At 33.2% G+C, this 12,354-nt stretch overlaps 1 long non-coding RNA gene across 8 annotated transcripts; it reads left to right on the plus strand.

The window, feature by feature from the left end:
- Positions 1 to 31: 31 nt before the first annotated feature.
- Positions 32 to 9,724, plus strand: LOC132178500 (uncharacterized). 8 transcript variants are annotated; one of them, XR_009439830.1, is made up of 24 exons: positions 33 to 608; positions 727 to 839; positions 919 to 1,008; positions 1,189 to 1,241; positions 1,838 to 2,053; positions 2,378 to 2,495; positions 3,363 to 3,477; positions 3,593 to 3,691; positions 3,941 to 4,049; positions 4,148 to 4,388; positions 4,503 to 4,614; positions 4,736 to 4,825; positions 5,254 to 5,335; positions 5,444 to 5,527; positions 5,664 to 5,801; positions 5,888 to 5,978; positions 6,512 to 6,574; positions 7,512 to 7,627; positions 7,790 to 7,939; positions 8,032 to 8,119; positions 8,514 to 8,605; positions 8,986 to 9,074; positions 9,176 to 9,235; positions 9,338 to 9,724. It is a non-coding gene; the product is annotated as an uncharacterized LOC132178500 (long non-coding RNA). The 8 variants fall into 8 exon arrangements; XR_009439829.1 differs by having other exon boundaries at positions 32 to 608; positions 5,664 to 5,978; positions 8,028 to 8,119; XR_009439825.1 differs by having other exon boundaries at positions 2,378 to 2,521; positions 5,664 to 5,978.
- Positions 9,725 to 12,354: the final 2,630 nt, after the last annotated feature.

Raw genomic sequence — 12,354 nt, forward strand, 5'->3', positions numbered from 1 at the left:
TCCTCTCTCAAAATTGAAGTCTATAGTATTCCATTCTATTGAGGATCTAGAAACTTTGCCACTGCAAAATCTCTCTTCTCTTGTGTCTTTGAAGATATATAATTGCCAGATATTAAAGTCTCTCTCCCTACAACATCTCACTGCCCTTCAAGACCTACATCTTGAGAATTGTCCTAATCTTGAGCTAGCCAACGATGAGGATGGGATGCAATGTCAAGGCCTTACGAGCCTCCTCTCCATTCGCTTCAGAATACTTCCAAAATTGGCGTCTCTCCCCTCAGAGCTTCAACATGCTACCACTCTACAAAAGCTTCAGATTGGGATTTGTGGAAGCTTGACGGCTATACCAGAGTGGATCCACAACTGCAAATCACTTCAATTGCTTGACATTCGTGACTGCTTCAGATTGGCATCACTCCCCGAAGGAATGCGTAGGCTAACGTCTCTGCAGAATCTAACAATTGTGAATTGTCCCATCCTATTGCAAAGATGCAAGAGAGAAACAGGTGAGGATTGGCCCAAGATTGCTCACATTCCAGAGTTAAACTTAGAATATCCACCTCAGCAAGAAGAAAATTCAATCATCCATGCAGCTTCGACTGATTCAGGTATATTATATTACTCGTCATTTTATTTGAATCATTTGTAGAAATTAAAGGTCCCACCTTCTACACCTTCGTTTTCTTCATTTTTCTCTCTCAGTATTTGTTGGTCATTAAATTTCAGATGCAGAAGCGGCAACAACGAATTGAAGCCCAGACGAAACAGGGGATTGGAAACTTGTTAAAAAATCTAGGGCACTGCATATGTGATTCTTCACATTTTAGGAGAAATATTTGGTAAATTCTTATTTTTTATTTCATTTCTTCATTTTCAAGGATACATAGTTTGGTGCTTTATTTCTCATTGTTTTAACAGAGTGAAAACTGGCACTTGGTGAAACTCGAGCAAATACTTTGCGGAAGATCCAATCTGTAAACGACACTCAGAGAACTCCAAGCTGCACTGGTATTCATTTTGGTTCAATTATTTGTTACATATAAGCTTCCCACATGTCACTTTATATCTCTTACCATTAAGTGGAAATTGTTCCTAAACATTATCCTCTCATATTGCTTCTAACTTCTATATGTTTATCGTCTTGCTTTAAAATGATTGATTTATTGGAAAGGGCACTCTTATATGCAGATCAATACTACTCTGAATCATATAAAAATGAATTTGGAAATGACATCAACAAGGTATGAAATTGAGCTCTTTATGAATTCAAAGATATAATGTATTTTTGTTCTCATTTTGACCTCGCATCTTGCTGTTAATTGAGTTATTGCATGGCACTTTGGCTTGGAATGGTTCGTTTGGTAAACGATTTCGTTTCGGTTTCGGTTCGATATTGTAGTAAAAATTGATTGATGTGAAAAAAGTAAGAATGTTTTTTTTGAAAATGTGAAAAAGTAAAAATGTTTGGTAGGGAAAAATGAAAAAAATTTGTTTTGTAGTGATTTTTTTATTTGAATAATAATAAAAAGTGATTGATGTGATGTAAAAAGTAAGAGATTGTTAAAAAAAAATGAAATAATGGGTTGCCTTTGCCGTTGTCAAAACCATTTAACAAACGGACCGTTTCTCATGGGAATTCAGGGGCTTCTTGAATCAAAACAGAGTGATGTCATTTTTTTGGAAGTTAGTGAAGAAACTTTATGTGGTGACATATTTTAGACTTATATTATCCATGGTCTCTGAGGCTGGGAATTTCATCTTCTAGAAGAAAGGCTACATTTCATTTCATTCTCTTCCTGTATTTTTTTTTTTTGGTTTTTTTTGGTCTTATACGCAGGATCTGAAGACTACTGACCCTTAGTTTCTTGCAATACTAAGGGGCACAATTAAGTGCTTGACTCCTCCTGAGAAGTATTTTGAGAAGGTTCTTAGTCTGGCAATTAACAAACGAGGAACAGATGAAGAAGCACTCATTAGGGTTGTCACTACAAGGGCCAAGATTGACATGAAGTTTATAAGAAAAAGGTTTTGGATAAAACATCTCACTTCAATAGTAAGTGCCTCTGTTATGTATAATAAAGTGCCATGAGGATACCCCTTATATAATTAATTGATTATTGCCTTTCTAGACATCCTATTTTTAATTAGTCAACAAATTATGCGGGAATAAATGTCATGAATTTACTTTTCATTAGAACTCTGTATTTTGATGGTTTAGTTATACTCAAGTAGTGGATATTGTGAAGCAGTGAAACAATATTTCGTGGTTGTTAAATTTTAGTTTGAAAAGTAGAGCAACCGGTTAGTAAATTACAATTTTTTTTTTCTTTTTCTTTTGTTTCTTCATTTCTAATAATATACGGTTTTGCATGCACAGAGTTGATGATATGATGTACCTGGGTGTTTCATTGTCCATTGTGTAATCGGAGCAAAAACCGGCAATTACTGAAATCGGATTAAATATTGTGGGGAGGGCCAAATCTGGCAACTGAATGGTAATTAGAATCAACTTTTTGCATAGGTATTCATTTGGTTCAATTCTCTTTTACACATTATAAGCCTCCAACATGTCATTTTGTCTTCAAATAATCACTTAAAAGATTTCACTGTAAATATCAAATCCTAATGTTGTTTAATTAGCTTAGTTTGAAATAAATACACAACTAGATATTTTAGAGTTTAGAGGTTAGATGTGCACAATTTTGTTGTCTGAAGCATGATTTATCTATGAAAAATCATAAAAATCCTAAATTTTGTTGTCTGAAGCATAGGCTTCTTGTTGAGGATCCGGATCCTCTTGTTGACTAGTCGGTAAGCTCCGAAATTGGTTCTAAAATTACAATTCAAGCAATAGTAGCTTTCCGATGGGGGAGGGGAAGACCAAATAGTCATTTTACTAATTGTATCATCTGTCACTCATCCTGTAATACTACTCTTTAAGGCTGAAAACACTATAGGCGTTGTTTTGGATAACAATTCAACTACATAATTGATTAAATTAAATTAAGCATGTAATTGATTAAATTAAACATATAATAGTTGGAGACTGAAAATGTGTTTGTCCTAACTGACACCAGGTAATTTACTTTCCAAATAAGATGACAAGAGTCAGCTGTATCATATGTTGGAACTGTGAAATGGCCACCTCAACAATTTCAAAGGGACTTGCATTTCATAGTGGAAGATTAATGAACGTAATTGGATGTTTATTAAAGAACTGTATTTTTGGTTTCTTTCTAGATTAAATACCACCTCTAAAAAACATATAAATTTTTTCAAGACTACCATATATGTCCAAGCATGCAGCAATCATACATGGAATAAATATTTAGTTGACAACTATAGCCTGGTGATGCAAACAGGCGCTTGAAACTTCTGTGAAGGAAACGAAGCACACCAAGATTCATCACAGTTGGTGGTGGAGCTGTTGGAAAGACTTGCATCCTCATATCTTATATCAGCAATTACTTACCCACGGTATACTTTTTCACACAAATCCAGCTTTAATATGTACGAATAAGAATAAAATCATAGTCTAACTATTCTAGTAAGTATATTATGATATATGTTTTCTTTCTTCAAATTCTTGTAGGATTATGTGCCCAGTGCCCTCTGTGTTTGACAACTTTAGTGCTAACGTCGCGGTTGGTTGATGGTAGCATAGTTAACCTTGGACTATGGGACACTGCTGGTAAGCAATTGCTTCATGGGTGAAATCAGTTTGCTGCTATAATTCTGTCTGAGAGAGCTTGTACTTAGAAATTTATATTTTAGACTCAAAAATTAGAAAAATTAGGCATCAGCAACTTGAATTAGAATTTTTTTTTTTGTTGGTGTTTGTTTTTTTCAACCGCACAGACTTTACATATTTAGTTTTCATAGAGAATAAAATTATGTAATTTCCTCTGTAGTATGTACTGAACGATGTTGGTGAATACAGGACAGGAGGATTATAACAGGCTGAGGCCTTTAAGTTACAAAGGTGCAGATGTTTTCTTGTTGCCTTCTCTCTCATCAGCAAACCCTACTAGGAAAATATCTCTAACAAGGTTTTTCATCAAAACTCAATAACAGTTCTTAATTTCTTTGGTTAACTTATGGGTAATTTTTCAGTATCAGTCTGACACATCTATTTCTTGGCTTCTAGTGAATCCCCTCAACTGTGCCAATAGTCAATCCCTCCAGATTGGCATCACTCCCCGAAGGAATGCGTAGGCTAACGTCTTTGCAGAGGCTAACAATTGTGGATTGTCCCATCCTATTGCAAAGACGCAAGAGACACACAGGTGAGGATTGGCCCAAGATCGCTCACATTCCAGAGTTAGGCTTACGGTGTCCGACTGACCAAGAAGAAAATTTAATCACCCATGCAGCTTCGACTGATTCAGGTATATTACTCATCATTTTATATGAATCCTTCATAGAAATTTAAAGTGCCCACCTTCTACATCTTCGTTTTATTCATTTTAGTCTCTCAGTATTTCTTGGTCGTTAAATTTCAGATGCAGAAGAGGCACAATGAATTGAAGCACAGACGAAACAGGGGATTGGAAGCTTATTTAAAAATCTAGGGCACTGCATACGTGATTCTTCACATTTTAGGAGAAATAGTTGGTAAATTATTATTTTTTATTTCATTTCTTCATTTCTATGGGTACATAGTTTTGTGGAAACAGAGTTGATGAGGTGATGTATTATTGGTGCTTTACTGCTTTATTTCTCGTTGTTTTAACAGAGTGAAAGCTAGCACTTGATGAACTAGAGCAAATATTTTACGGAGGATCCAATCTGTAAACAACACTCGGAGAACTGCCTTGCTGCACTGGTATTCATTTTGGTTCAATTATTTGTTACATAATTGAAGATCCACATGTCACTTTATCTACAAATATTCAATTAAAATATTTGGCTCTTGAATAATTCCATTCTAAATATCAATGCCTATTTTTGGTTAATTAGCTTAGTTTTTTATTTGCATTATAATTTTTGAGCTATTGCTTCTTTTATTCACTTGAGTTTCTGAATTTTAGAGGGAAATGCATATGAAAGCAGAATGGGGTACGAGAATTATGGGGGATTTGTGTAATGATTCTATTAATAAGTTGCTTCTGTTATGAACTTCTTAATATGAAATTTGAAATTTTTGGGCATTTTCTTTTATCAAAAAGTCCATTTAAGATTATCTTAGTTAGAGGCTAAAATACTCCATGAGAAGATTTCAGAGAAGGCTTACAATCATGAGGATCTTATCAGGATTTTTGCTACAAGGAGCAAAGGGCAGATCAATGCTACTCTGAATCACTATAAAAATGAATTCCGAAATGACATCAACAAGGTATGCAATTGAGCTCTGAAGGATATCCTATATTTTTGTTCTCATTTTTACCTCGCATCTTGCTGTTAATTGAGTTGTTGCATGGCACTTTGGCTTTGAATGTTTTAGGTTTCTCATGGGAATTCAGGGGCTTCTTGAATCAAAATAGAGTGATGTCATTTTCTTGAGAGGGTCAAATTTGGCAATTGAATGGTAAGAATTAACTTGTCGCATGCATAGCATTAATTGGTTTTGAAAAGGACTCAATGAAAAAATTTGAGAAGCACTGATTTGGTTAACTTACCAAAATAGTGTGTAGAGTTCTGATATATAACCGAAACTTCTACAGAGTACTAAGAGAGCAAATTACAAAGAGGAAATGCCATGTACAAAAGCAGCATAAATCAAGGAATGAGGGTTAACTTGAGGGTCAAATATGCTGAGTTTGAGGATCAGTTATGCTGTCTTGAGGAGTACATGGCATGTCGTGAGATATAGCTTTAACACTCAACACTCCATTGTTACAATCAAATACAAACCCAGTCCTCTTTAGATTATTCTCTTTCATTTCAGGTACTGTTAGCTTCTCAACTTTTTTGATTGTTTATGTCTTTCGACAAAGAAAGCTGGTTTTACAATTATGCAGCAAGTAGCATACAAATGTGTAAGTATCTGATTCCTTATGTAATTAAATTCTGTTAAGCAGATTAACTTCATTTGTCTTGGATGTCAAAAAACTGTTGCAATATGCTAAAAATATCCTTTATTTTGTTTTATTTCATCCTTTATGATAGCTTTTTGTGTTAGCACTTAAAGACTGCTACTTAACTTCAAGGATTGCTTTAATTTCAAGAACCTAGCTAGTTCTTGGATATGATTCCTTGTGAAGCATAGGTTCACGTTTAAATATTGTGAATCAATATTGTGTTAATTTTTCTCATTATGCTTTTAAAACAAATTCTCAATTATTTTCATCTTATGCTTTTCCAACTGCAATAATTTTAATAATGAAGAACTACTAGACATGTGAATTGATCATTTCAGCAAGTTTGTGAAGTTCTTATTTTCTTTAGCTTTCCCTTTTGTGTGAAATCCAAACATGGAAGAGAATGAATTGGTGATAAAGGCCTTTAATTAGTTCATGTAATAAGAACATGAGTGGTTGATATTAGACTGATTAATTAGCTGTTTTTGCAGGAAAATATGTGATTACTCAATTGAGATGGCTCTTAAGACTAAAACGTTTCAAGGTGGCATTTGGTAAGGGCTTTAACAACATAATCATGCTATTGCATTCATCTTTGAAGTGATTCGCTAAATTAAACACAGGGTACAGCCCACATACCCTCCTCAAACTATCACCCAATTGACAATGTACTCCCCAAACTTTTAATTGTGACAATGTACTCCCCAAACTTTTAATTGTGACAATTTCCTCCCCAAACTACCAAAACATTGTCAATGTCCCCCCTAAGGCTAGTAAAAAGATAAAAATGCCCCTATGTATTTTTCAATAAGACAAAAATACCCTTATAAATTCAAAAAAATAAATAAAGAAATAATTTTGAATTTTTTTTTTAAATATATATATATATATATATATATATATATATATATATATATATATATATCTTTAAACGAAAATTTTAATTTTTTTTTACAAACGAATTTTTTTTTAAAACAATTTTTTCTCTAAACAAAAAGAAACATTTTAAAAAAAAAATGTTTTAGAAACGAAATCTTTTATTTTCTTAAACGAAAATTGTTAGTTTTTTTTTTTAAAACAGAAAATTTTATTTTAAAAAGTTATTAGAAAATATTTTTTTATAACAACAAAAAAAACAGAATTTTTTAAAAAAATTTCTTATACAATAGAATTTTTTTTTTTTAATTTTATTTTAAATTTGCCACCCTTTGGATTTTTTTGTTTTTTTTTTTTTTTTTTTTTTAGTTATAGGTTTTTTTTAGAAGTTTTAGTATTTTTTGTTTTTATTTTACTAAGGGTAGTTTTGTCATTAGGAGAAACATTGACAATTTTTGGTAGTTTGAGGGAAAATTGTCACAATTAAAAGTTTGGAGGACATTGTCAATTCGGTGATAATTTGAGGAGGTATGTGGACGTTCCCCTTAAACATATAATAGTTGGAGTTAACACACAAGAACGATTTACTCTTGTGTTTGTCCTAACTGGCGCTAGGTAAATTCACTTTCCAAATAAGATGACGAGCCTGCAGTGTCATATGTTGGAACTCTGAAATGGCCACCTCAACAATTTCAAAGGGACTTGCATTTTTGTCATAGTGGAAAATTAAGGTAATTGGATATTCATTAAAGAACTGTATTTTTGGTTTCTTTCTAGATTCCTATCTCTAAAAAAAACATGTAAATTCTTCCAAGACTATCTTGTATGTCCCAAGCATGCAGCAATCATTTAGTTCATATGTTGTCATTTAGTTGATATATATGTTGGAGCAGATATGAAGTCGACAGCTATAACCTGGTGATGCAAACAGGTTCTTGGAATTTCTGTACTAATGGAGGTAGAGAACAAAGAGACGAAGCTTTGTTAGGAGGGTGAAGGAAACGAAATGAAGTTGAAAAATGAGATTCATCAAGATTCATAAAGTACAATCCCAGTTCTCCTTAGATTATTCTCTTCCATGTCAAGTATATATTGTTAGCTTCTGAACTTTTTTGATTCTTGATGTGGAAGCTAGATGGGAATCAAATGCTGAACATACAAGAGTAAATCTTTCTTCAAAGAAAGCTGGTTCTACAATTATGCAGCAACTAGCAAACAATTGTGTAAGTATCTCATTCCTTATGTAATTAAATTTATATTAGTAAATTGGGTTAAGCAGAATAGCTTCATTTGTCTTGGATGTCAAAAATCTGTTTGTGAAGTTCTTATTTTCTTTAGCTTTCCCTTTTTGTGAAGTCCAAACATGAAAGAGAATGAGTTGGTTATAAAGGCCTGTAGTTCATGTATTAAGAACATGAGTGGTTGATATTAGACTGATTAATTAGCTGTTTTTGCAGGGAAATGTGTGATTACTCAATTGATTTCTTGTAGCATTTTTGTCATATAGTGGAGAACTAAGCTAATTGGATGTTTATAAAAAATCGTCTTTTTTGTTTCTTTTCTAGATTACCACTTCAACAATTATATTTTGATATGTTTTACTTCAAATTCTTATAGGATTGTGCGCCCACTGTGTTCAACAACTGTAGTGCTAATGTCACGGTTGATGGTAGCACAGTTAACCTTGGACTATGGGACACTGCTGGAAGGTAATTGCTTCATGGGTGTCATCAGATTGCTGCAATAATTCTGCTATAATTCTGTTTGGGGTTTTTTATTGAAAAAAAAAAAAAAAAAAAAAAAAACCTGTGAGTCCTACATATCCAATATCTGATTTTCAAACAAGGAGAATTGGAGAAGGATAGGAGTATACAAAATGGCATTTCTCTTCTGCATGAGAGATTTTATCACACTTAAAAATTTAATTATAGACTGATAAATTGGTAAAAATTAGGCATTAGCAATCTGTATTAGATTTTTTTTTTTTTTGGTGTTTTTTTTAACAACCACAATCCCTTTACATGTTTAGTTTTCATAGAGAAAGAAATTATGTAATTCCCTATGTACTTAACAAAGTTGGTGAATACAGGATAGGACTTAGGAGGATTATAACCAGATGTTTTCTTGTTGGCCTTCTCTCTCATCAGCAAAGCCAGCTATGGAAATATCTCCAACAAGGTTTTTCATCAAAATCCAATCACATTTGTTCTTAATCTGTTTGGTTAATTTATGGGTAATTCTCCGGTATCAGTCTGATACATCTATTTCTTGGCTTTCAGACTGGAAGTTCTAGTGAATCCCCCCAACTGTGCCAATAGTGCTAATAGGAACCAAACTTGGTATGGATTAATTTGACTACTTGAAATATATTAATATTGATATTTAACCAATACAAGCCGATTTAAATTTAACCATGTAAGTTTGGATATGATCTGCTGCAGATGTACAAGAAGACAAGCGGTATTTGATTGGTCATCTTGGTGCTACATCAATGATCTCGCAGTTGGCTGCTGTATGGAAATGAGGACTCGATCGCAGTAGTTACCTGTCCAGATTTTAGTCATTTCAAATTCATTGAGACCAGAATTTTCAGTATGATTTTTTTTTTTTTTTTTTTCTAAGTTTTTGTGTATGTTGTATTCCTGAAAACGTCGACGATCTAAACTTTGACTCGCTCATAATTCATGTTTGCTTTGCACTTTTGCTATATCCATTATCATGAGTTGAGTTGAAGGGGAGTCTATACTTGATATACATTTTGTGTAATTCAAATTTCACAATGAGCAAATTTTCTTGAAAGATTTATTTTCATCTCTGCAAATTTTGTAGATCTTTGCAATTTGTAGTTTGTTGTTTGCTACAAGTGAAGGCCTATAAATTCAAGTATTCTAACATTCTCTATAGATTGTAAACGCATGCCATGAACAGAAAAAACAAGTAGATTTGAATTTAATAAATTAATTAAAGTAAAAAACGAATTACATACCATTCACCTTAGAATTGCAACTTCTTGAGCAAACTCATCCTCTAAAGCATCATTCAAATGCTTGGATCTAATACATTTATCTATCTCTAAAAATGAGAGGAATTAGCTATTTTTCTGGGGAGATACATGTTTTAGAGAAAAATAAAAAATAAAAAATCCCCATGCTCTCCAACTCTCCTCTCTGCTTTTCTATCCGCACCTTCGACCTCTGGAGCTCGTACAATAGAATCCCCTGCCTCCCGCGCCATCTCGTTAATGGTTTTATATAATAGTTTGATTTATTTGTAGCATAGGACAAACCGTTAACTTTAACGGTGAAGTGATAGATAGACCTATTTTAAACTTGGCAAAACTTAAAGAGCTGTATTATTGAAAAATGGAAACTCATTGACTAAATTCAAATTAAATGAAAACTTAGAAGTTAAATATGATTTTTTATTTTCAAAATGTTACAATGAATATACCCCAAAATTTATGTAGCAAAGATTTTTTTTGTTTTTTTCTAATTGAATAGAAAAAGGGTTAGAGGGAATGGAGCAAAGATTATTAGTCTTAGACTGTTATTCATAAGAGAAAGAAAATACACCCCTTAGCTATCAATGTTGGCGTCTTGCTTTATCACTGTTGTTATTTCTCTTGTGAGTGATAATATGATTCATCTCATTTTGGGTCAAGTCTTTATCAGTGCTTGTTATAGTGTTGCCTAATATATGCATTGTCCCTTGTGGAACAATTTTCATTCTTTATATTTATAGGTAGTCTTGCAATTTTCATTTGAATTGCAATTTACAAAGCAGAATTTTGAGGCGACTGGGAAAATGAGCTGGCAGCAAGAGAAATCGGAGTTGGCATTTAAAATGCTTGACATACTTCAAGCATTTGCTTTAAAGCAACGCTTGGGTATATGCAAAGTGTGTTGCAATAGGCTCAAGTAGTGCTTTTGTGCAACGTTGATGGCGCATTTGGCATGAAGCATCAGAGCTCGAACCTCGAAGTGATTTGATCATATGACCATTCAATTTAGGACGATAATTATTTAATCTAACGGTCTCAAAGTTATGTGACTGCTGGTGAACAAACATGATTAATGCCGGCTATTTTAACAGTACTATTAATAGACTATTGCATTCCAGTTACTAAATATAGAAAAAATTTCAATTCTTTTGTTTTATTTCAAACACCTTTGGTGCTTCAAATTTGAGTCTCTATCTCTTGCTAAAATAAAAAATCTGGGTGTTCGAGTTTAGTTTTGTTTGTGCAAAACGCAACTAAACTACAAAAGATTTCTAGGCTCTATTGTATCTTGAATAAATATTTGTAGTAACCCTTTGCATATCAATTATAGTGGTGGCAAATAATTTCTTAAAGAAACCGATATTGTAACTCACTTTAGGAGCAATTTTTATTTATTGTTTTTTCTTTTATTATTATAACACCTTAAGTGGCTTTTAAAACCACTATTGTATTAAAGATTCATTCTAAATTCAATGATAGTTTTAAAAGGTATAAAATGTGAAAATGAATGTGAAAAAGTGAGAGTGTGTCACAGGAGCTTCAGAAGAGATGAGTAGTTGGAGGAAAGGAAGCATGGCAATTAATTATGTTAGGAAGCATTGCTGCATGTGAATAATGGAAGTTGTTATAGTTAGTTGATGGAAGTTATTACAGTTAGTTGTGTTGGTTACTTGTAAACAGATTGTAACCGAATTGTCTTAATTGTTAAGCCTATATAAGGCTAGTTAAGTGCAAGGAGGAAGTATCTTTTGAGAAGTGCAAAAGCATTGTAGGAGACTAGCCATCTTGAATTGGCCAATTGATTCAATAAGAAGTAGTTCCCATTTCATTCCCAAAGTCTCTCATTTTCTCTCTTTCTCTTTCATTTTCTATTCTACATTTTGTTCTTCAGTAACTTTCATGTTACAAGTGGTATCAGAGCCATTTGTTTTCTTTTCATGAATACTAGATCTATGGGGCAAGGTTCTAATTTGGCGCAATTCAGGCAGGAGTTTAAACAGTTGCAGACTGATTTGTCAGGTCGTGAGCAACATTAAAAAATCATTCATGATGAGATGAATGCAAGACTTAATCGTAGTGAGTGGAAGTAGAATGAACAATTTGCTCAAGTAATGAAATGTTTCCAGGAGTTGAAGAAGGCACCAGGACAAAAAGATAAAATACCCAAAAATATTGATTATACAAAATACTCAAAATATTGTCGACCAAGGCATTGATACAAATCTACCTGACTGTCTGAACTCTAGACAAAACTGTGCCAGCTTAAGATCTTTGTATATCTCAAGAATGAACCTCTAAGCATGATCACAGAATTACCTTGATCGACCAATTCTGCAAGGACTACAAAGACTATGTGATCATGGAATTACCACAACCACAAAATGCAAACAAGGGGGTGGTTGAACCACCCCCTTGGCCAAAAAAAAAAAAAAAGTCTGGGTGCATTTGGGGGTGGCC

Source organism: Corylus avellana, chromosome ca1, assembly GCF_901000735.1.
Source record: "Corylus avellana chromosome ca1, CavTom2PMs-1.0".
NCBI lineage: Eukaryota > Viridiplantae > Streptophyta > Magnoliopsida > Fagales > Betulaceae > Corylus > Corylus avellana.